General features: G+C 34.9%; 1 protein-coding gene across 3 annotated transcripts in view; it reads left to right on the forward strand.

Moving 5' to 3' along the window:
• Nucleotides 1-21,638, forward strand: part of DPH6 (diphthamine biosynthesis 6) — a 201,530-nt gene that overhangs the window by 119,866 nt on the left and 60,026 nt on the right. The window lies entirely within an intron of this gene.

Genomic DNA, 21,638 nt, shown 5'->3' on the forward strand with positions numbered 1-21,638 from the left:
ACTCGTCTTTTAGCTTTACCAGGGTATATTCTCGTATGATACCCTAATTCCATTTAAACTGAAGGATTATAGCAGTAATTACAGAAGTAGCCACTTAATTGAGACTTTTTTCTTAATTTTTATTTCTTGTCTTAATTTTTATTTTCTAAACAGATTCTTCAATTAAATGCAGTCCATTAAACATGTAAATATGCTTGAAGGTCAAACTGAAGGCAACCCATAAAAAGAATTTAGAAACTTTAAATAAACCTGAAGGACTACTATCATCAGCTGAGTTCCAATGTAACAGGGAAGTCTTAAGAGCAGCAGTGTCAGTTTGCCGCATGTGTATCATAGGCTTGATATGTATTTGTACTTGTATGGTGAACATGTCTGAGATGACAATATTCATAAATGCTTTAGAAGTTTCTACTCTGGCTTAAGCTACTAGATGTCTGGAGAAGAATAAATACAGAATAAAATTTATGGGCAGAAGAAAGTGAAGCGAAACAACTTTAAAATTATAGGCCTATTTATACAACTTGCTTTTTCTCTTTGCCCCCTCACATTCAACCATATAATTTTCTATTTTAAATTGTATTTTTTATTTGCCTGTTTATATTCAGTTTTTCAATTATTATATGGTTGACTCTGAAGGTTATTAATTTTCAGTGGCTAGTTACAAAAAGTAATCAGGTGCTTACTAAGGTTAAGTATTGTTAGTCCTTTACTTTGATTAGGAGCTCTGCGTGCATCTTCCAGCTCTTGTCCTGAGTCTCTGCTTATTTTAAGCACATAAAACCAAATTGAGAATTGAATCAGAGGGAGTACTTTGTCTTGTCTCTTTACTGTGTTTTAAAACACCATGCATATAAATAACAGCTGCAAATCACAATCTCTCCTTCCAGCTCCCTGTAGTTTACACTGACTCACACAGACTTCTGAAATTTATGCCAGCCTGTGAATCGCTGTAAGGTTCTATCCAAAGCCTTCTGAAGATTCAGAGGAATTTCAAATAGAAACCAACTCTTCTTCCCTCAACAATTTAGGACCTGGGATTGTTCTGAATTGTTTTTGACGAGAGAGATTGTTTTCTCAGCAAAAATGCATTTAGCTTTTAGGGGTTTAATAACAGCTCCAAAATGAGAAATCTCAGTTACAGTTTTCTTTCAGATTTATCTTTTCACGTTTGTGGGTCCCATTTCTCTCACAGGAAGACTTAAAATAGTCTCTATTAAGGTTGTAGGTTTTCTGATAGCTACATATATGCTATCAGATTTAAGATTTTGATTATCAATATGTTTTGATGCAACTGTGGCCCTCAAAAAAAGTGGTGAAAAGATGATAATTTAAGTACTAGAGAAAGATAGAGATTAGTTTCAGCTGTAGTGGTATTAAGGATAATGCCTTTAAAATGTATATTTTTAAGCTGCACTTTGAAAAGTTACTCATGGTTAGGGAAAAACAGAAATTTATATTCCATCTTTAAACTTTACTCTGGCTTCCAGATCAAGTGCTTATATAATCATAGTAATTATCTGTAACAAGCTTTAAAAATTTAGCATAGTTACACTCTGTTTTTCAGCAGTAGTATGCTGAAAGATTTGGGATTTGTTTGAATTATTTGATGTATCTTAAAGAAGTGTATTGTTTTATTATGAGGGCTGAGGCATACAGATGTAAGATTTACTTAAAATCATAATTTTAATTCATGTAGTGGTTAATCCATTAAAATATATAGTTTCAAGAAATGTGTGTTTGCAATTAAAAATGTTTTATTAGTTTGAAAGAGATTCCTCATAACACTCACTTAAGAGATTAAATTTCTGCTGCAGATATAGATGCCAGTGAAACCCTACCATGGCATTGTACTAGGTGATCCCACAGTTGTAATTTTGTTTCATTTTCTGTGACTATTTCAATTTTTTGTCCTAGTTGTAAAAGCAACTCTGCCAAAGGCAATGTTGGTTTGTGGAACTGAGAGTTCAGAAACTGTACCCTTTAAGTCGGGTTTCTCCAGTTTGCTGGCTCTTAGTAAGTTTTTTAAAGTCAGCTGAACAAAGACACTTATGTCTTGTGACATTATTGTGGCAGAAGACACAGAGTTAGAGAGCTCATAGTTTGTAGGTCCTGTTACCACTTAAATGTGGGGAATATCCGGAGATGTTTAGCATGGGCAGGTCTGATGCATATGTATAAGCAAAGCCATAAGTACTGAGGGAAATTCACAATGAAAACTTGCACTCTCTTAGCACGTTTGGCAGGAATTTCAGGTGTAACAGTCTTTCATTTAGAGATCTAGTTCCTGCTAAAGACACGCTTGAGATACATGGTTGACAACAATATTGTTTGTATTTTCATAGGTTAATGTTGTGGTTTGGGTATTAATATTATGTATTGTTTAGGTGACGGATTCTAAACCTCAGGTATCAGGAGGGTCAAATTTACGGGAACTGATGTTATTTGTGGGGTTGCATTTCAGTATATCAGAATGTTTTGGGTTGTGTGAGCAGTGCAATAGTATCTCACAGAGAGCTGTCAGATCCATTAATTGTTCAAGAGGCACTGGGATATTGCAAGGCTTGGGGCTTTATCATTACAGGACTTTTTGTTTACATCTACTGTGTTCCTTTAAAAAAGTTTTAAAACCAGTATGTTATGTCCTTTTTTTCAAACTAGGTGACTGCTCACACAATGCATAACAATTTTGACTTAACTGGTATTTCAGAAGACTACACTGCAGTACTCTCTCAGCTGTGAAGGAAATGACTCAGCTGTTCTGGAGACTAAACCCTGGTGTTCCCCTAGAATAACTTTAAGCTTTACTGACAGAGTGACTTCCAGGAGCTCTGGGTGATGCTGTGTACATTTGTAAACATTGTGTTGAAGTCTCCAGAGCTGTTAGTCACATACCCTTCAGGAACAACTTCCTGACTATTAAATCCTTACTATGAATTAAAATGCTTTTTAATATACTTGGATAAATTGCAACTAAAAAAATATTTTTGAGGATGAAAGCAACATTCATGAAAACAGTAATCTGATTAGGAATGTCACCTGCCATGTTTCAGAACACATGGTGTTACTGTTACTGGACTCATGTTATACATCTATATGCATTGTTTCACTGAAATTTCAGACAGGCTGGACTAAGATCTAAAGCATAACTGTTCAAGGTGGGAAATGAAAGAAAAATCTTGTGATGCTCGCTGAAAAGCTTCTGAATGTCTGTTTCACATACAAGACTTCCTTTGTAAACCTGGGCAAATTGTTTAATTATACTAGGTCTCAGTTCTTTATCAGCACATTAATATTATATTGCTCTCATTGCTCATTTTTATTTCTATTTTTATTTCTGTGGAGTCTCAGAACTCTGGAGTAGTGCCTGTTCGTATGCATGGAGAATGATTAATACTGTAATTCACTACCTCGTTACTTGTGTAACTTCAGTGCTAGTGAAAATTATGCTCCTGTCTTTTCTGAGAGAGATACTGAACGAGTTCCTGTCTGGGGAGAGCAGGGTTGGCTTTCCTCATCTTTTTCTTAGTTTCCAGACACCTGCCAGTTCCATGCTCTTTCAAATTAGTGAAGAAGATCTATTAGGGAGGCCAGCGGAACCCAGAAGAACCCTGCTTTTCCTGGTTTAGAGGATCAGGTGAATCAAATGAGTAATGGTCCTTGCTTTCTCAGGAGAAGGGTGATAGGGCTATGTGTGTGGGTCAGAGAAGGTGGAACTACCAGAACATGAGATTCCTGTTTAGGAGACTACACAAAGCTGGGTGCCATGCAGTGGGTGAGAGAAGAAAATACAGAATTCACTGTACAGCAGTTTTAAAAAGAAAAAAAAAAAACAAACAACCCTGCAATCTTAAACATCTGCTTACTACATGAAACATGGCACCCACGTAAAATGGAGATGTGATTATGTAAATAAAGAATGAATTCTAATAATGGATATACAAGAGGTTATAATCGAAGTTGTGCAGTCTGACTGATTTGTGGGAATAGCTTGCTTTTAAGTGACAAAATTAATATAGAATTTTAACTTACACATTTTTAGTCTGTATACATACTATATAAAGATAGTGTTGGTGGTATGCTTCTGTTTATTTCTGTATGTGTGCGTGTATGTATTCATACACAAACCCACATTGCTGAGGGACAGGCTTTTTTCTTAAATGTCTTAAGGTGGTCTATGGATTGTTTGTCTGTGGGCTTCCAGATCAAAATTCTCAGTGGTCATCGAGAGCTTCAAGAGGGGTATCTGTAAGACTTCAAAGAGCTTCTCTTCAGCATAAAATGAAGAAGGCTTTAGAAGTCTAAGGTTAAAATTCTGGAACATTTGGAGTTGAGTAAGTAACCTGGGTACCGTATTGCCGGAGTGCTTTTGGTATATAGAAAATGGCAGTTTTTATATTAGTGACTAAGGTAGGTTTTTGCATTTAAAAATGCAGCGTAAATTGTTAAGACATTATAAAGAAACTGAATGGTTCAACACTGAAATGAATTCTGAGCACTGTGGAATCTTTTTGAAAACTAAATGATTACATAGCACAGCGATATACTATATAGGCCTCATGAGTTATGAGATACATGGTATAAACAGGAAATTGGATTGTTGCGCCATGGGTTTTGCCATGCACTTGTCTTAGACTGAAATAGTAAAACAGTTGTTTCCTGATGATTTTTATTTCTGGGTTTTGTTGTTGTTGTTATGTCATTGGTACTGTATTCCTGACAGTGATGTAGCAAACTTTTAAACAACTATATGCTTTACCTTTAAAAATACAAGGATACAGTTGTACTGTAATTTTGCTTTATAACGGCCAGAGTTTGAGTTGGTTGAATGAGGCATTCTAAACTGCATGGTTTGCATACTTGGTTTTGTGGAAGAAAGACAGCAAGCTAATTCTATTGAGATCTAATGTATGCATTTTATATATCTAGAGGTAATTATCATCTTTAAGTTCATCCATATTTTTCCAGTTAGGACAGAGAAACCCAGTGCTTCTATGATAGAAAGAAACCCTCTTAGGTTGCAGAGAAGAAAGAAGCCCTCTTCACTGTCTTGGCAACCTAAGATTGATCAGAGCTGATACAGCAGGTCAATGCTGCTTTGAAATCTGTAACATACCCGTTTCTACAACAATCTTAATTTCATGGCAGTAAAAATCATGAATGTACCAAAGGAAGAAAATGCAATGACATTGCCGCTTTGGAAAATTTGGCATTAAAAGCCCTAAATTGTTAATAAAATTTTTCTGTTATTGAGGGCAACCTGAGAACTGCTCCTATCAAGGTCAAATACCCATAAACAAGATTGGCAATGCTGAGACTAAGCCACCAGCAGAAGGGGCTTCTGTTTACTTCCCTGCATATGTGCCAGTTCCCTGCCTCTGTGGAAAAGGGGTAATTATAATAATGACAATTGAACAGGATGGGATTCCTATTAAGGCTGGGATGACTGCAGCTGTATTGCTGAAAAATATTTGATTTACTTTTTGTCATGTTGGGGTCAGGCAACTAATGTGGCTTACTGTCATGGTTCGGACACTTAGAAATGTTGCAACTGTTCTGTGACAAATGCTCAGATGAGAGTCACTTCATTTTATTTCCTGCTGGTTTAACTTTGTTATAATTTTCCTGGTAGATAAGTGAATCTTAGTCATGCTAAATTGGACTTTGACAAATGTTATCAAATGTATATAATTTCTGGAGTTATTAGATTGATCTCAGACCTTGGAAAAGGAGCACATAAAGAGATTCATAATAAGATATGTTTATTTGGGACTGAGTCCTCTGGACACAGTAGCAGCATTCTTCTGCTAGTGGAATGGAAAATCTTTGAATACCCCTTAACTGAACAGGCTACTAAACATTTGCCAAACATTTCCTTTCTGGGCCTTCCCCCATGTGAAGGAATCTGTCAGATCTTATTCTGTGTTTGAGAAAGCGCCTGAAGAATCTCAGTCAAGTTGGTCTGTGGCTCACATTGTGTGAAGTGTCAGCCTTCTTTGTAACAGTAACAAATCTGCAGGGTTATTTTTTTCCTAAATTCTGAAAAGGTAGCAATAAGTTTGAATTGTGTAAATGAATTAGGTAAAAACTGGATGATGGTGAGTTTTCTGTGGTTACAAAGCATTCATTCTCTCAATTTTATCCTTTAAATGCATGAGAACTAATAAAAAAAACCATCCTGGGCTAAAATATAGTTTGCTTGCTTCCCATAATTGTTGATCAAATTTCAGAAAAATGTAAAAAATCACTTTACATATGCAGTGAGTTGCAGATTTTTCAGCAGGAAAGGTGTTACAGATTTACTTAATGTAAATGAGAGGTGGCTGCAGGTAGAAACTTCAGAGTTGCCTTTTTGTAACTCCTCTCAGGAAAAATCCCTTTACATACTAAGAAGATTAAGTATGGCAACTGGAAAGCAATGTCAAGAAAGCACCAGCTTTATTGAAAAACAAAAATTCTTCTAACATCAAAGTTAAGCAACAAGGTATTGCAGAAGTCTGTTAATGTTGATTGTTTTAATGTGTTTGTCATAACTCCAAGCATCCTGCAAATAAGTTCATGTTTACCTTCTTAAATATAAATGTGCATTTATATTTCACTTATAATCAAACATATGTAAAGTTTATGTATGTATCCTGATTTTTGGTATTCCTCATCATTGCTTAAGTTTTCATCTGTGATATGTTAGTATTATGTATATGTATTTTATATATCTCCCTGTATGGTAATACTAAAACTAAAGTTGAAGTCATCAGTGAATTAGCTTTCTTGTTATACTACTCGTATAATTTCTCAATAGTTAGAGTAATGTTATAACTATATGTTTAATACACGGCATGTTATAGATTTATGGAATTGCTTCTTTTTCCTCTTGCATTCACCTTGGCACCTGTATGTGAGAAGTAAGTATAACCAATGCCAGTACTTTCGCACACAAACTAAGCACTGGTGTTGCACAAATGCTCAGGAATGTGGGAACACCTTACCCCCTTAATATTTTCTTCTTTCCAATCCTTCTGGGTGAACCACTTAATTTTTTATTTACTGTATTTTTAAGAACTGTAATATGATTCAGACTAAAGCATATCTCAGAATGATGTTTCTTCCATGGGAATGGAAATAGGACTGTAGCAAAAGCTAGAATATTTCTGATAGGCATCTAATCCTCTGAATATTTTCTCACTAAGCTACAATAATTTTTTTATTTGTTCATCTCAATTTTTCCCTATGAAAATAGCAAATACAGACAGGTTTGTGTTAAGCTGCTCATTGTTCAATTATTTTATGAACTTGGAATGGAATTAGTTGCTTGGGCCCTTCTCCCTCTGCAGTACAGTATAATACAAGTCCTGATCTTGCCATTAATCACCAAGCAACTGACAGTAATGCATTCAGGAAAAACACTGGTTACATGTTACTTGTACTTACCATCCTCATCCAAAACAAACAGTATGTGTGCAGCTCAGTACTGTTTGAAGCGTTTGACTTAATCTTTTTTTGTCTTATAAAATGTCTATTATGTTTTGTAAGCTTTGGAAAAACAGGGAAGTTTGAGAAAGCTGTCTTCCAATTACAAGATAATGATCATGAGTTCCGTGATAATCAAGTTTTGTGTCCAAATTAGTCCTCTAGTCTCATGCTGATCTCCAAGAAAACACCGTTTTCCACATGAATGGGACTGTATCTGCATGGTAGAAAATTTCATTCTCCCCAAGGACACGAGTTTTTACCTCCACCTACAAAAACTATGCTGGCCACAGGCTATTGAGAGTCAGCAAGATTTCAGCTAAGATAGTGAAAATTTCCTTGAAAATGTATATTTGAGTAAATTAGAATGTGACTGTTTCAAATGTAAATTTTGAAGCAGTGCAGATGAACTGTAGCTTCTTAAAATTAATCAAGTGTCTTTATGAAACATGAACATATGTGCATCATTTCTGTTACAGTAATATGTATATATGCCTATATTGCAGCTATATATATGTATATATTTTATGATGAAATTTTATAAATCTTGGAGCGTGAATTACTGAATTCACTGTAGTTGTGTGTTACTATTATCACCAGTAGTATATGGCCAGCTCCTTCGAAGATGACTGGTTTTATAGGTACTACATCCTCTGAGTAATGAGCTGTTCTTTACTGTGACGTTTTTCATGTCTTAAATGCTTTTAATCACATATTGCTTATAATACATTGATTACCTGAAAGAATGTTGAAGCTTTAATGATCCCTGTTTTGTCAGTGTAAGAACTTGGCAGTACCCATCATATGATGTTATTCAGCATGACAGTTACTCAGCTTATACTTCAGGGAAGATATCAAAGCTAATATCTAGTTTGTAGTATAAGTAATCTTTCATGATTACCAGTTAGGATGATTTGGGACTGCCATCACCCCAGTGGCTCCACTCTATTCAGTTTTCCTAAAGGTTTTATATTTCCGTTTGTTAGTCTTTTTTTTTTTTTTTTTGCTACTCTTCAATTGCAGTTGCTAGAACAATAAATGTGAATATTTTTTTTGCTTCTCAGTCTTATATCTGTCCTACAAATAATAAAGTCTAAAATATAGCAGCTCACATACATAGCAGAGAAATTGTCTTCTGATATTCTTTATCTGAAAGGAAATGCAGGAGAAGATTGTCGTGACTGCAGATTTATTGGACGTTTATGTGATATCTGTATGGTTATGCTAGTGTATAGTGCTAGGCTTTTCTTGCAATAACTTTAAAGCCAGGGAAGTGATTGCTGGATTGACAGGATGAAAGTAGTAATAATAAAAGAGGGGAAAAGAAGACAACGTGCATTTACATTTGAGACATTTAAAACTTGCTTATACACCTCCGGGTCATACAGAAATAGAGGGAATGTGACTGACCTGACAATTTCAGAATCTTTGATCAATTACTACTTAGCCTTCAGTGCAGCACTTCCACACCCTCATGACTTAATCCTCATTTGCGACATTTCTGCTTAGCTTCATTTCTCTGATTCGCAAAGTGACTGAGGTATTATTATTTCTATATAAACAGCGATAAATATGCCTATAGCACTTCATGAACAAATAAAAACAAATTTCTTCTTTCATAGCAATCTTATATGGTTAAAGCATACAAACAGATACCGATACCCAGAGTCATTAATGAAAACATTTGGAGACTTCTCTGTTAGCTTAGCTAGAACCGTATTTTTCAGTAAGCAGAAACGCAACATAATAAGTGTTGCAGGAGGAGATCATAAATGGGAAAAGTGAAGAATATTGGCCTGCGTCTTCTATTGGGAATTCTTTCTGTCATTTTCCTGCTATTATCAGCCCTTGGTCATTTCCGCTGGATTGATAAATACTTGCAGAAATATGGAAGAGCCACAAGCACTTCTGCTCTCAACTCCTGTGATTTGTGACTTGCTCAGAGTCTGTCTGACTAACCATTCAGCTAAAATGGCAGCGCTATCACAGCCATTTCAGCTGCTATCACTGTCAATCCCAATGAAACTGGATGGGTGTAATTATGAGATATTTTTAGGAAACATACTTTATATAGACAGGGCCTCTGAGGGCAATAAATTCTAGGACATAGGGAAGGATGTGCAAGAACAATACTTTCCACTTTAAATTACATGTTTCAATGTCTAATTAGAAAGTTTCAGTGGTTTCAGTGCTGACATCTGCTTTGTGTCATAGCAGGGAAATAGTACAGATTTTCATTCACTTTTTTTTACAGATTTACTCTGTATTTTAATGGTATTTACACTTCACAGAACTAAAGCAAGAAAAATTTTACATCACCTTGCGTGCCTCATATATTGCGGACCAGTTACGCATCTAGAGTAGAGTTATAAACTATGGCTGGAAACTAGGTTGCAAACAAATTTTGCCTAAGGCATGAACCATAAATTAAAGTAATAATCATCTCTGTAAGAGACAAGTTTTCTCCACTGCTCTTTTGAAATAAAAAAGAAAGTAGGTCAGAGAAATTTAGGATATTTTAGAGTATGTACAGTATTGTATTGTTTGCCAGCACCTAATTTACAATTACAGAGCTGCATGAATATTGAAATGATTCAGCTTCCCATTATAAATGTATGTGGCAGTTTGGTTGTTGATCAGTTTATGAAGTTAATGCAAATGAAACTGTCTTCCTGTCAGCATTTGAAATATATAATGCAGTCATGTTGTATATTCAGGGACAGGCCATTGACAGTCAATTAACAAGTTTGATTGGTATGTCAACTCATTCTTTTGAATTGTTAATAGTATGTTAATAGCATTCATTTCTTTGTGCAGTCCCATTTGCAGCTTCACAGTTACAGCTATTTTTTATGATTCTGAGTAACCTAAAATAGTGCCTTAATAATAGATTATTAAACACCTGTCTGGTGTAGCTTAGGGAGGTTTTTCTAGACTGGGAGTTTGCAGTGGATCCCTTTGATATTCAAATCAACAAATGATAGCCTTTTTATTCAAAACGTAAGTTCTTTTGATGGTTAGCTTGTTAAGAAATATTCAGCTCCAGTCTGACCTGATCTGGTTTCCCATGGAAAAGATCTGATGCTGTTTGAAGGTTCATAAATGGAATGCCAATGACAATTTGTTGTTGACGTTTTGCTGCCTCAGCCTTCAGATGCTGCTGGTTGATGTGCCGCTTTAGCTTCACCAAATAATGCTTGCAGGTAAATGATCTTCTGATTGATCAGATAGTTTCAAAGCAAAGAGTTCTCTTCTGTGGTCTGTAGTCGTGGTTTTTAGGCTTGGAGGGGTACTTTAAAAGATGCATCAAAGTTGACAGATGAATCTCGAGGCAAGGAATGATGGGACACAGCAGAATTATGGGAATATTTTTTAGAGAATAACATATTAGTGAGAGTTTTGAAGACCTTCAAAGGACTATCAAACCAGCTCCCTATAGCAGATTTATTTCTCCTTTAAAAAAAAATTAAAATTGGGTACACTTTTTAACTCTCCATTTCCTGTGTTGGGAAGGTGTTGAGCTGATTTATTGTTCTCTGATGGGGTTTGAAAGGGCTTATTTCATTTGAATTTCACCTTTATCTTGTTCTGCATCCAGAGCCTAGTCCTGCAAGGTGCAGTTTCTGCTTTTACTAAATTTGGCACAAAATCAAAACATTGTATCACCTTACAAGGTCAGGGTGTACAATGAATAACATTCCTTTACATAAATGTCCGTGACACCATGAGTTAGCATTACAAACAACAAATAAAAATATCAGTTGGAATTCCTCTTTCTCCACCTTTCTTCATATTATATGCATTATTCTTTCATACCCTTCTTCATTCCCCATTATGCCCTTCCTGATTCTAACACAGCTATTATTCTGAAGAATCAGACTAGCTATTAGAAGTTCAAAACATACATCACAGAAATAGTTCATTTCTCTTTGGTTTGAGAATTTAATTATTCACTACCATCATGTGATATTTTTCTGCAAAAACATGTAATTGTTTTTTGTTGAGAAGCTATAAGATTTAACTCTTTCAGGTCTGAATGGCAGAAAACCTGAGGTTTGGAGTTAAATGCTGTGAACAGTTATGTTGCCAAGCGCAAACTCTGGAATCACACATTGAAAGATACTGTGTGTTAACTGTACTTCCCTGGACTTCATAACAAGTCATTCTTGCTGATTGAATTTAGGCCAAACTTTTTTAACAAAAAACATTCTTTTCATAAAACCCTAAAACATTACTTAAAAATGATAGAGGAATAGTCAAGTCATACAACTTCAATTTTGGCATTTTTGCATACTTTTCAAATACTGTGCAATATTTAGCTGATAATTTGAAGCTCTTTTTGTTGGGCTGAAGGACTGAAATATTAGACATTCATATTGTCATACAAGGTCATATTTTCAGTGAAGCACCTATAATTTTCCTAAGTTCAAAAAGCAAAATTAGATATTTGAACTGTTCTCAGCATAATTTGTCGACTTTGATACAGGCTCTGTTTTTGAAGAGGTACTCTATTGATTATTTATAAAATTCGAATCAAAAGTTCAAAGATTTTCTGATATTAATGTCATCAGTATTGTTTCTAATTCATCGTTTCTGTACTAAAGTAAGTTTTAAGCATTATACTTCAAAGTGAAGATCTTGATCACATCTCACGTTCACATTAGGCTTCTGTAAGTATTTTGACTTTATTTTAAAAAATGTAATTAAGTCTACCTTCCCCACATTCTTTCCATTTTATCATCTCGTTTCTTTTGAAGTAGCCTAAATATTTCACAAAAATTGTGTTTGTACAGGGTCATTGACCTAAATGTTCTGCGGTGTAAGGCTTATTCTATGTTAAGTACCTTTCATATTGCTAAACACTTATTATTTCAAAAAGCTAGAAGGTAACAATGACCATCTCATAGCAGTTTAGAGTACCTGGAATTTCAGTAGGTTGTTTCTTTTTGAATAATGGTGACTTATCAAGAAGGAAATCATAATCGTGACTGCATCAATTTTGATTTGATGTTCATTGTAAAGCTTTTTCAGATCCTTACTAATACTTTTTCTCAGAGAGAGGAATCTTTCCATCCTATACTAACTTCTAGCATACTGATTAAAATACTCATCAAGAAACAGAACAGGGTCTTGGTCCAGGAACATGAGTTTATTGAAACAAATTAGAACAGTTGCAGTAGAAGACACTGAGAGGTGTGCTTCCTGGACTGCCCATTGCCGCACCAGCACTGCCATTACCAGGAAAAAGAAAAATACCAAAGAAGGGATTTGAACCTGAATCTCTGCAATATTGCAGCTTATTAACCTGATTGCTAGATTGTTCTTTACTGCATTCTGCCCTCCCTTCCTGTTATTTACCCCCTTTTAGTTTCAACGCTTTTTTTGTACTCATTTTTATATCAGAGGGCTTGCTTGATTCTGCAGTTAGTTTTTACTAGCCAAAATAATTACTTTTATTAATAATGCATATAAAAAGGGCTAAGAACACGGTAAGTTTGCACACACTAGTTCTTTGCAGGCACGTCTCTTTGTGATGTAAGATGGATAAAAACATGAATGCAGCTTGGTTGGCAGAATACCAGATATGTATGTTATTAGTAATCTGTCAGTTACTAATATACTGACAATATACTGCAATTTCCAGTTCCCAACTTGTATCCTTTTAAACCGTCTAGAAAATTCTGTGAAAATAAGTATTATAAGAGAAGAATAAGGTGGGTGTACAAAAAAAAAAAAAAAAAACCTCCAGAAAAAATTAGGAAAATGTATAATGCAAAATTCTAACTCCATACCCAAATGAATGTCTTACAGCACAGAATATAATACAGTTACAGTCCAATTATAACATAGAGTTTACATATAATTTTTTACAGAAACTTAATTTTTAAATGCTACAAGTGACCACTTAGTCAGTAGGTAACTTCTTGTCATGAAGTGCTGTCGATCTAAGAGAAAATGTGCCCTCTGAAAGGTACACAGTAAAATCTGCCTGATTGCATATTTAGAAATCTAGTGATATTTCATATAGGGATGTTGTCCACTCTGCAATTCTGATATAAGGTCAGTGTTTAAGGTAAGGTAATAAACCACACTGTATGGCTAGAATGAGAACTATCAGTTTTAGCTTAGTGATAGTTATTACTGTTAACTGTTTTCAGTTAACTAATTCTTGATTTTATGGAACCTGCTTCTTTCCTGTCTCCCAGTTATGGCAAAACCAGTATCTTAAAGTAGCCAGTGACATTCATGAAAAACATATATTGAGTAAGAATATTAAGCCAAGTGATGGCAGGGAATGAAATCTTTTCTGTAAGAATAGAATGTCACAGTGTTAATGTGTTTCATACACTGTGAATTACTGTTGTATGATGAACAGCTTTCACCTTTCAATACAGAGTATTTTGTCTGCCTAGCTGTCCCTCTTCTGTTTATAATCCCACTAACCTATTCGACAGTTGGTATGAGTAAGGATTGTAAAGACAGGTAGGAATGAAAAAAAACCAACTCACTCTTCTTAGGCTTTTATGGCTGCAATCTTGATTCTCCTTGGATGCTTTATTCCAGAACGGTGGTACAGCCTTAGGCGATAGCACCCTTATTGTTAGCAGAAACTTCAACCTAGAAATATCTACTGTGCCTTCTTGGACTGCTTTATCACTGCAGTGATAGTTTAACTGATATTTTAGTTTACTGTAAGTAGACATTCTCAGTAGAAATTTCAGTTAATGTGGGAAAGATACTATGAGATCCCTTTCTAGCTAGATTGTATGTTTAATGATAAAAGTAGAGGCAAATTCTGTAATATAAACACATAAAGGATATCACGTCACTTTACCTTTTTTCTTTATCTTCCTTTAAATATCATGTGTGTGGATACAGTTACCTTGTAACCTGTCTCTCATTATATATGCTCTGCAGTCCCCTAGAACTGTAAGCATAGATAGAGAAAAATGTAGAAAACAAGGCAGGAGAAATGTCATGGGAACTTGCTAGTTATATATTTTCTTTTTTTTTTTTAATACAGAACTGACAAAGAAAGAATGCTGATATATTATAAAGCTATCCTTATCAGAATAAACGTAGGATAATAGTCATAAATAGCAAAACCACAAATGAACTGTGTGGGAACCCCAAATGAGTGCTTATGTAACCACATGTAAGATTTAGACATTTTCCATTTTAACAGGGGGGGGAGAAGTGGTTTTTTGTTTTTTATATCTTTACACTGGCAGATTAAAATGCTCTTCATATTGTGAATGTAGCTATGTGAGCCTGTAAACTGAAAATCAGTGTTAATGATAAAATGTAAAAACTACTGGAAAAAAGTGCTTCATCAATTCTGAATAATCATCTGAAACTTTGGTATCACGTAATCTTTCACAGCATTCATCTTGAAATATGGAAATCATACCTTTCCTAAAGAGTATGGTACCAATTTCTGACGTTTTAGAAAATTTCACTCTTTCATTAGCCAAGTGTAGGTGTTACTTATCCTGGAACAAGTAGATCTGATTAATTAGACCTGTTTCATGAGAACAGCGACTGTATCTTCTTTTATCCTAATCCGAACTTGCTTCTAGTAAAGAGCAGTTATGATTTAATATAAACTGTTCAGCACTTCTGCAGTCAAGTTTTCTCCCTTGTTATGAATATCTGTATTTCAAAATATTTTTGCCATTTTTTCTGGCATGAGTTTTCATTTAGTTAAGTTTAATTTCATTAAGTTAAGTTTAATTTTCTTATTTCCTGCCTTTATTTCAAACCTATCTGTGTCCATTTTTATTATTTCTACTGATGCACATTCTAATTTAGTATCCTCTATGGGTTTCATTACCATGCTGTTAATCCCTTCTTCCATTGACTTAATGAAGATGTTAAACAAAATCAGGCCTAATACCAATCCCTACGGCCCCCCACTTCAGTACACTGGCATTTTTATTATTCTCTCCTTACAGACTATCAGCTAGTTAACAGCATTTATAATTAACAGTGTTAAAAATAATTTCCAAATATGCTGTATCAGATATTTTAAGAATCCAGATGAGTTACAACCATTATCCTCCCTTATCCGTGCACATATAATTAATAAATAACAAAAGACCACCATCAACTGTGGTGGGCATAATACGCATTTTCTAAAAATGTGGTATCCGTTGCTCAATAGTCCATGTCCACATTGAGTCATCTGAATTGCTTTACACTTTTAGATACTAATATTTTCTGCCTTGTTTCTCTGGATCCTCAACGTGCCTTTACTTTTCTTGGTAAATGCTGATTTGATTAAGTCTCTCATTCCCCATCCCGGCCCCAATTGTTGTGGGACAGACTAATCTTAGTTCTTTTTCTTTCGTTTGTTTTGTTTGGTATCTTGATTCAAAGAAATATGAATAAGAAATGAGTAAACGATAATCAGTTTGGAGATTTTACTCCATCTTTTAGATAAGGTATGTTCATAAAGCTGAGCGTTCTGCAATTTTTCACAGTTGGCAGATTTTGCTAATGTGGTTGTGTGAGAACTTGTGATTTTTTTCAAAAGCTTGAGAGGAAATGGTAGGCTTTGTAAAAGGTGACAGATTAATAGTCACAAAGACTAGAATTCCACTGTCCAAGGAAGAAATGTATCCAAGATTAATACTCTTACTAGCTTGCTCATTTCCAAGTAGGGAGGCTGCACTTTTTCTATTTAGGAAAAAAAACATCCTTTAGGATGTGGAGAACAGTTTATCCTCTATGGCAATTAAGTCTTTGAACTGTCCACTGTAATTTTCCATAAAGGAACAATATGTACCCTGTGTGCCAGTACAAGACATTGGCAGAAAGATGCATAGTAAGTAAAGAATATTTAATCTCCTTTTTCTTCATTTCCTCTGTATGTACTGGAGATTCCAAATGGACCAAAATGAGAGTCCTGAAGAAGACTTCAGACTAGTCTCATGCCTACATGCACGTATTAGATGACAAGCCTTTTTCACCCACAGTACTGGTACCTTTCCTAGATCTTTATAACTACAGTTGCTGACTTTAAAAGATAGGTTTATTTTTGTCTTGTGTCTCAAACTCCCTTGGAATGTGAATGACAGCTTTTGGGGTGGGATTTTTTTGTGAAAATTTCAGTTTCTGATTCTTTGTCTTCTGTAAATCATAAGTGTGGGGGTTTTATTTCCATCAGTTGTAGAGCAGAATAAAATTGATTTGGCATTGATCAAGATTTAAATATAACCATCACATTGCCAAAAATGTGTACACAAATATTACAATTCTCTGTGATAGAACAGTTTTTAAAAAATGGTTTTCAAGCTGAAACTTCGATCTTACCTTCTCTTTAGCTTTCTGACCTGATTGCCCCTCTCAAAACTGTGCATATAGAATTTTGTTAAACTTCAAGCTAGTACAGACCTTCAGGAATGTATTATATGAGATTGCCTGCTGTAAATCCAGCACATCCAAAGGCTCGATTTGAATTATTTGATTTTTAGAGGATTGCAGAGGTATTTACTGTTGGGCCAGCATAGAGTATGAATAGGAGGTATTTGGATGTAAGTTTTTTTGAAGTTGATTTAGTATTCATAACAGTTAATGTTGTGGCTTCTTCAGATGCATTGTCAAGTTATTTAGCAACCTTTTTAAAGAACTGCCAGTTTTTGTGCTGCTCAGTGTATCATACTGCATGACATGATACTTCTCTTTGGCATAATTTCTAATTAGGAAATACACAAAATTTTTAGGAATATTGATAGCATTATGACACTGTGCTCAGTGTCAAATAAGACTTTGCGGGACGGTGTATCTTAATGTTGCTAAACTGCAGATAAAAAAAATTATACAGTCTAGTTTGGTATCTGTGAAATTGCAGTATTTTATTCCAGTTCTTGATAAAAATTGTCCTGTGAATTTTCAACCCACAAATACGTAAGTTCAAAGAGAAAAATTTAAATCACACTTCAATAAAATAAACTTTTATAGTGAAGAACAATGCAAAAAGATGAGTGTCTTGTATCTTAGGTGATCTAATACATTTTGAAACATATGAAGCTCCATCCCAAAATGAGGATTAGCAAATTGGAGTCATAGCATTTGAAAACTGAGTTATAAATCTCTGAAGATTGTAGAACTGTTACAGCTATTTCAATTAAATAGCAAAAATATGCCTATGATTATTATACTTTTTGACCTAACTAGGGAAAAATATTATTTTATTCAAAGGAAAGTTCTGGAGCTTTGAGTATAATATGCAAGCATTTTACTAAATCATTTGTGGATTCTTATAAGTGTCAATTTTTTTTAGTCAAAGATAATCATAACATTTTTATTTATTTTTCATTTAGGAATATATCCTTCATCTTTTAGCTACTGATAAGTGTGCACATGTTCTCAAATGAAAGCCTGTATCAAACTAAACTGTGCGTAATCAACTCATTTATGGAATTTTTAGATTACAAATTTGTAATAGTTCAAGAAAAACATGAGTGAAATTGAAGGTTGTGGTATATTAGAACCACGTTAGTTAGATACAATTTGTGTTCATAGTGTGAATGGAAAGCTTTTCAATTGCTGTTGTCTAAACGATACCTTTAAAACTTTATTCACACTAGGTAGCTGAATAAAAGATTTCACATTGCAAAAAGCAATTTTACCATCATTAGCTAAAATAAGAGGGCCCTAGGAAGAAAGGATTATCATATATTAAATAAAAAGTTCACCACCTTACAGCTTTAATCCCGTTAGAAAAGATGATTTCTATCTAACTTAATCAGCCAGAGGTCTTTATTGCCTGGAGTATTAATTGATTTAGGTCTTCATTAAGGTCAGAGGTAAACACGGCTGACCAGAGGCAGCCTATTAGCGTGTTGTCAGTTATGCTTATTTACATTGACTGAACATAATGGTGGGTTATTTCACTGTTAGGTCAGGGGGTCACTGAATCTTTTGTGTACCCTGACCTGTTAAAGGGCAGCAGTCACTCAGACACCAAACTGCATTCATAACAAAGATTTGGCTGATTGCTTATTGACTCCCTCCTTTCCAGGAAACATGCCTTTGTTCATACCGTGCAACTATTAACATTGGCCTAAAAACTTGTGGGTGAATGGTTGAAATGTCTTCGTTAGAAGTTCCTTGCGATTTTCTTATTATGCCAGTTAATCACTAGCAACCTTTAATAATACTAGCAGGAAAAGTTTCATAAAATGTCCATAGTTGCTGTTGGCCTTTAATTAAAAAACTCAACTCGGTTCATATCTATAGGTATCCTATTACTTCTGTTTCTTTCTAAGTAGCGATAATTATAGCTTTCCCTTGATAATTAGCAGCTTAAGTTAGTCCTTGTGTCCAATTAAGTCTGTTTTTCTCATTGTTTCTTTTCTTGAATTATATTTTGTGGGAGGTGGGTTGTGTCCTTTTGTTAACTTATAATACTGCTAAAAACTTTTTCATGGGATAGAACAGTTCAAAGTGGCACCAAGCATTCTTCTGAATTTTCCTTTCCATGGTACTATAGATACTTCCCTTCTGCTTTCCTAAAACATGAATGCAGCTGAAAAAAAAGGTGACATAAAATAATAATTTGTTACTACACTGTATTAGCTACTCCGTATCAGCTGTGATCTAGCTCTATCTAATACCTAATTCCTGCAGCACAGCTACACTACGCAAAGTAGTAATTTTCAAATACGCGCTTAGCATTCCTATCTGTTACAGTATGCACTGCACAGTCTGAGGTTCTGATTGTCCACTGAATCCCCTTGATTATTTACAGTTGTGCCAGCTGAGCAAAACAGCTGCTAAACTATTATGTTAGCTTATTAAGACTCACCTTTCGTTTAACTTGCAGTCATAGAAATGAAAATAAAAAGGGAAGAAATGTGGAGTAACGTGAGGCCTCATTTATAAACTGCTTACTCCTGTGGAGCTACGTTGGAAATAAATTGGTATAAGTGAGCATCTCAGCAGTATGAGTTTTTTATTTTTGGATTGTCAAATCTTTAATGAAATTTTAGCACTGGAAACGTGTGTATGGGCTGCAGTGAAAATTAAATCATCAGTGTAAGATGAGGCATCTAGTGTATAAATACACATCCATTATATTTTAGTTTTGTTTCTGTGCTGAGTTTACTGGATATGCAAGCCCTCTAGACTTGATACGCTGTGAATCTATAGCCTGAAAGATCTTCTGTTATCCTTGTAGATGCTCCAAAAAGATAAACTGTTGCAAAGTTCTAGCAGGGTTTTGCAGAACACTTTCACAACACACGGACTGACACCATACATTGTGACATCTCCAGTTGTAAGATTTCAGTACTGTGAACGAGATATTATGATGTCTTCTCTGTTTTAAATGCTTTTTACTCTGCTAACAATTTTCTGTATAATGCTTCAAATGTTCTAGAGACAACCTCTTGAAATCTGCTAAAACAGTGTTTGTACTGGTTTGCTGCTTTGCCCCTGCTGATTGTTTGTTTATGCTTGCTTTTCATGACCAAGTCACTGGGAAAGAGGAGAGGAACATCCCTTCCTTATCCTAAATTATCCTCCCTTATCCTAAATTATGCACCCCTGAAATACAGTTGCTGCAAACTTGTGGCCATGTTTTGACCCTTTTCCCCTCTTTCCCCCTTGCATCCACCCTTCCATAGCATGGTGGCATGTTAGGAACACTGTTTTTCTATTAATTACATCTTAAGATACAAACAAGTATGTTGGGAACAGAGGGGTTTTTTATGTGTTTTTTTAAAGAACTCTGCAAAATTCCCACTGAATCTGAGCCAAAAGTGGTGCCAATTTTGCTCAAATCCTTCAGAGATTTTTTTTGACCTTGCTTATGACCAGTGGGGCTAATTGTATCAGAACTATCCAGGATACTTTAAGAAAGTGCTATCTTGGTCCATATTTCAAAACACTGACAGATATTTTATCGTTAATTAGTATTCATATTATGTCTCAAACAATCTGTTCAAGAATAGGGGAAGTGAACTGGTTGAACAGCTCTTCTGTCTACCTAATAATTAACATGGGTGATGCATGGAAAACCAGCAGACCAGCAGGAAAAAAAGGAAGAAATAGTGCTACTGTGATTTTTTCTGTAGAAGTATAAGCTACCTGTATTGGAGTTTTTGACTAACGCATGGATTTCACTTTGCAGAGGTGAAAATAAATTGCTTGCTTTAAAAACAAACGTGTGCCCCTCTGAATCATATCTTCCTGAATTTGTTTCTCATCTTGTCAGTATGCCACTTGGTAGCTGGCTGGACTCCCTTGTTCAATGGCACATATTTTAAAATAGCGCTGTAAAAAAAAGGACCGTTTGTTCCTATAAACCAAAATATTACTTGCATATTTTTTTTTCCGATTTCAGGATTATATATAGCATTATCAAAACAATATTTCAGATATTTTAAACAATTTAAATAGTTGATGGGTGGCAGTTGATATGTTTCCTCTCTGCCTCCTCCCCCTCTTCATCTGCTAATCATAGAACTTGTATGCCAAATTGTATAAGATACTCTTCCAATAGTTACATGTGTGAGTCTTTTGTGAGACACAGACAGTTATGAGGACAGATTTGGAGTTGCATATGGGTCTGTCACATGGTTTGATTGCCATGTCTTTTAGGACACAGATTTCTTTTTTAATTATTCTTAATTCTGAGGGATTTTTACAGTTTATACAGTAAGTTCTGCAAAATTCTTCCTAAAGATTCCTTGCACAGTCCATTTTCCCTTTCCTTACTCCTAGCAAAATGCTTCTTGTGCTGACTTCAAAGCTGCTTACGCCCACCTTACTTTCCACTTCTATACTTAGTTTTCTTTTGATATTGAATAAAATTTACTGCTTCACTAATCAGGAAATGTACAGACTTTCTAGAGAAATGCAGCATAAGAGGATGAAAAGTTTTGATATTTACATTAAGATTTTATAATAAATCTTTGAGATGTCTGAATAGTAAGAATAAATGTTTCCTTTGCTGGCTGCTGTTAAAAAAAGTAGGTCTTCAGTGTGTTGCCAGGAAGACTTTGGAAAATCAGCCCAAAGTAACTGCATTGCAGCTCAACTTAAAATGTATATTGATAGTATATCTGGCCACTCGTTTAATTCCATTTTCAAAAGGTGAACCTATCTCTTTGATCAAGTAGCACTCTTCTCCATTTTATTTTCAGTCTGCAATTTCTTTTCACCTT

This window comes from Numenius arquata, chromosome 6 (genome assembly GCF_964106895.1).
Source record: "Numenius arquata chromosome 6, bNumArq3.hap1.1, whole genome shotgun sequence".
Taxonomy (NCBI): Eukaryota; Metazoa; Chordata; class Aves; order Charadriiformes; family Scolopacidae; genus Numenius; species Numenius arquata.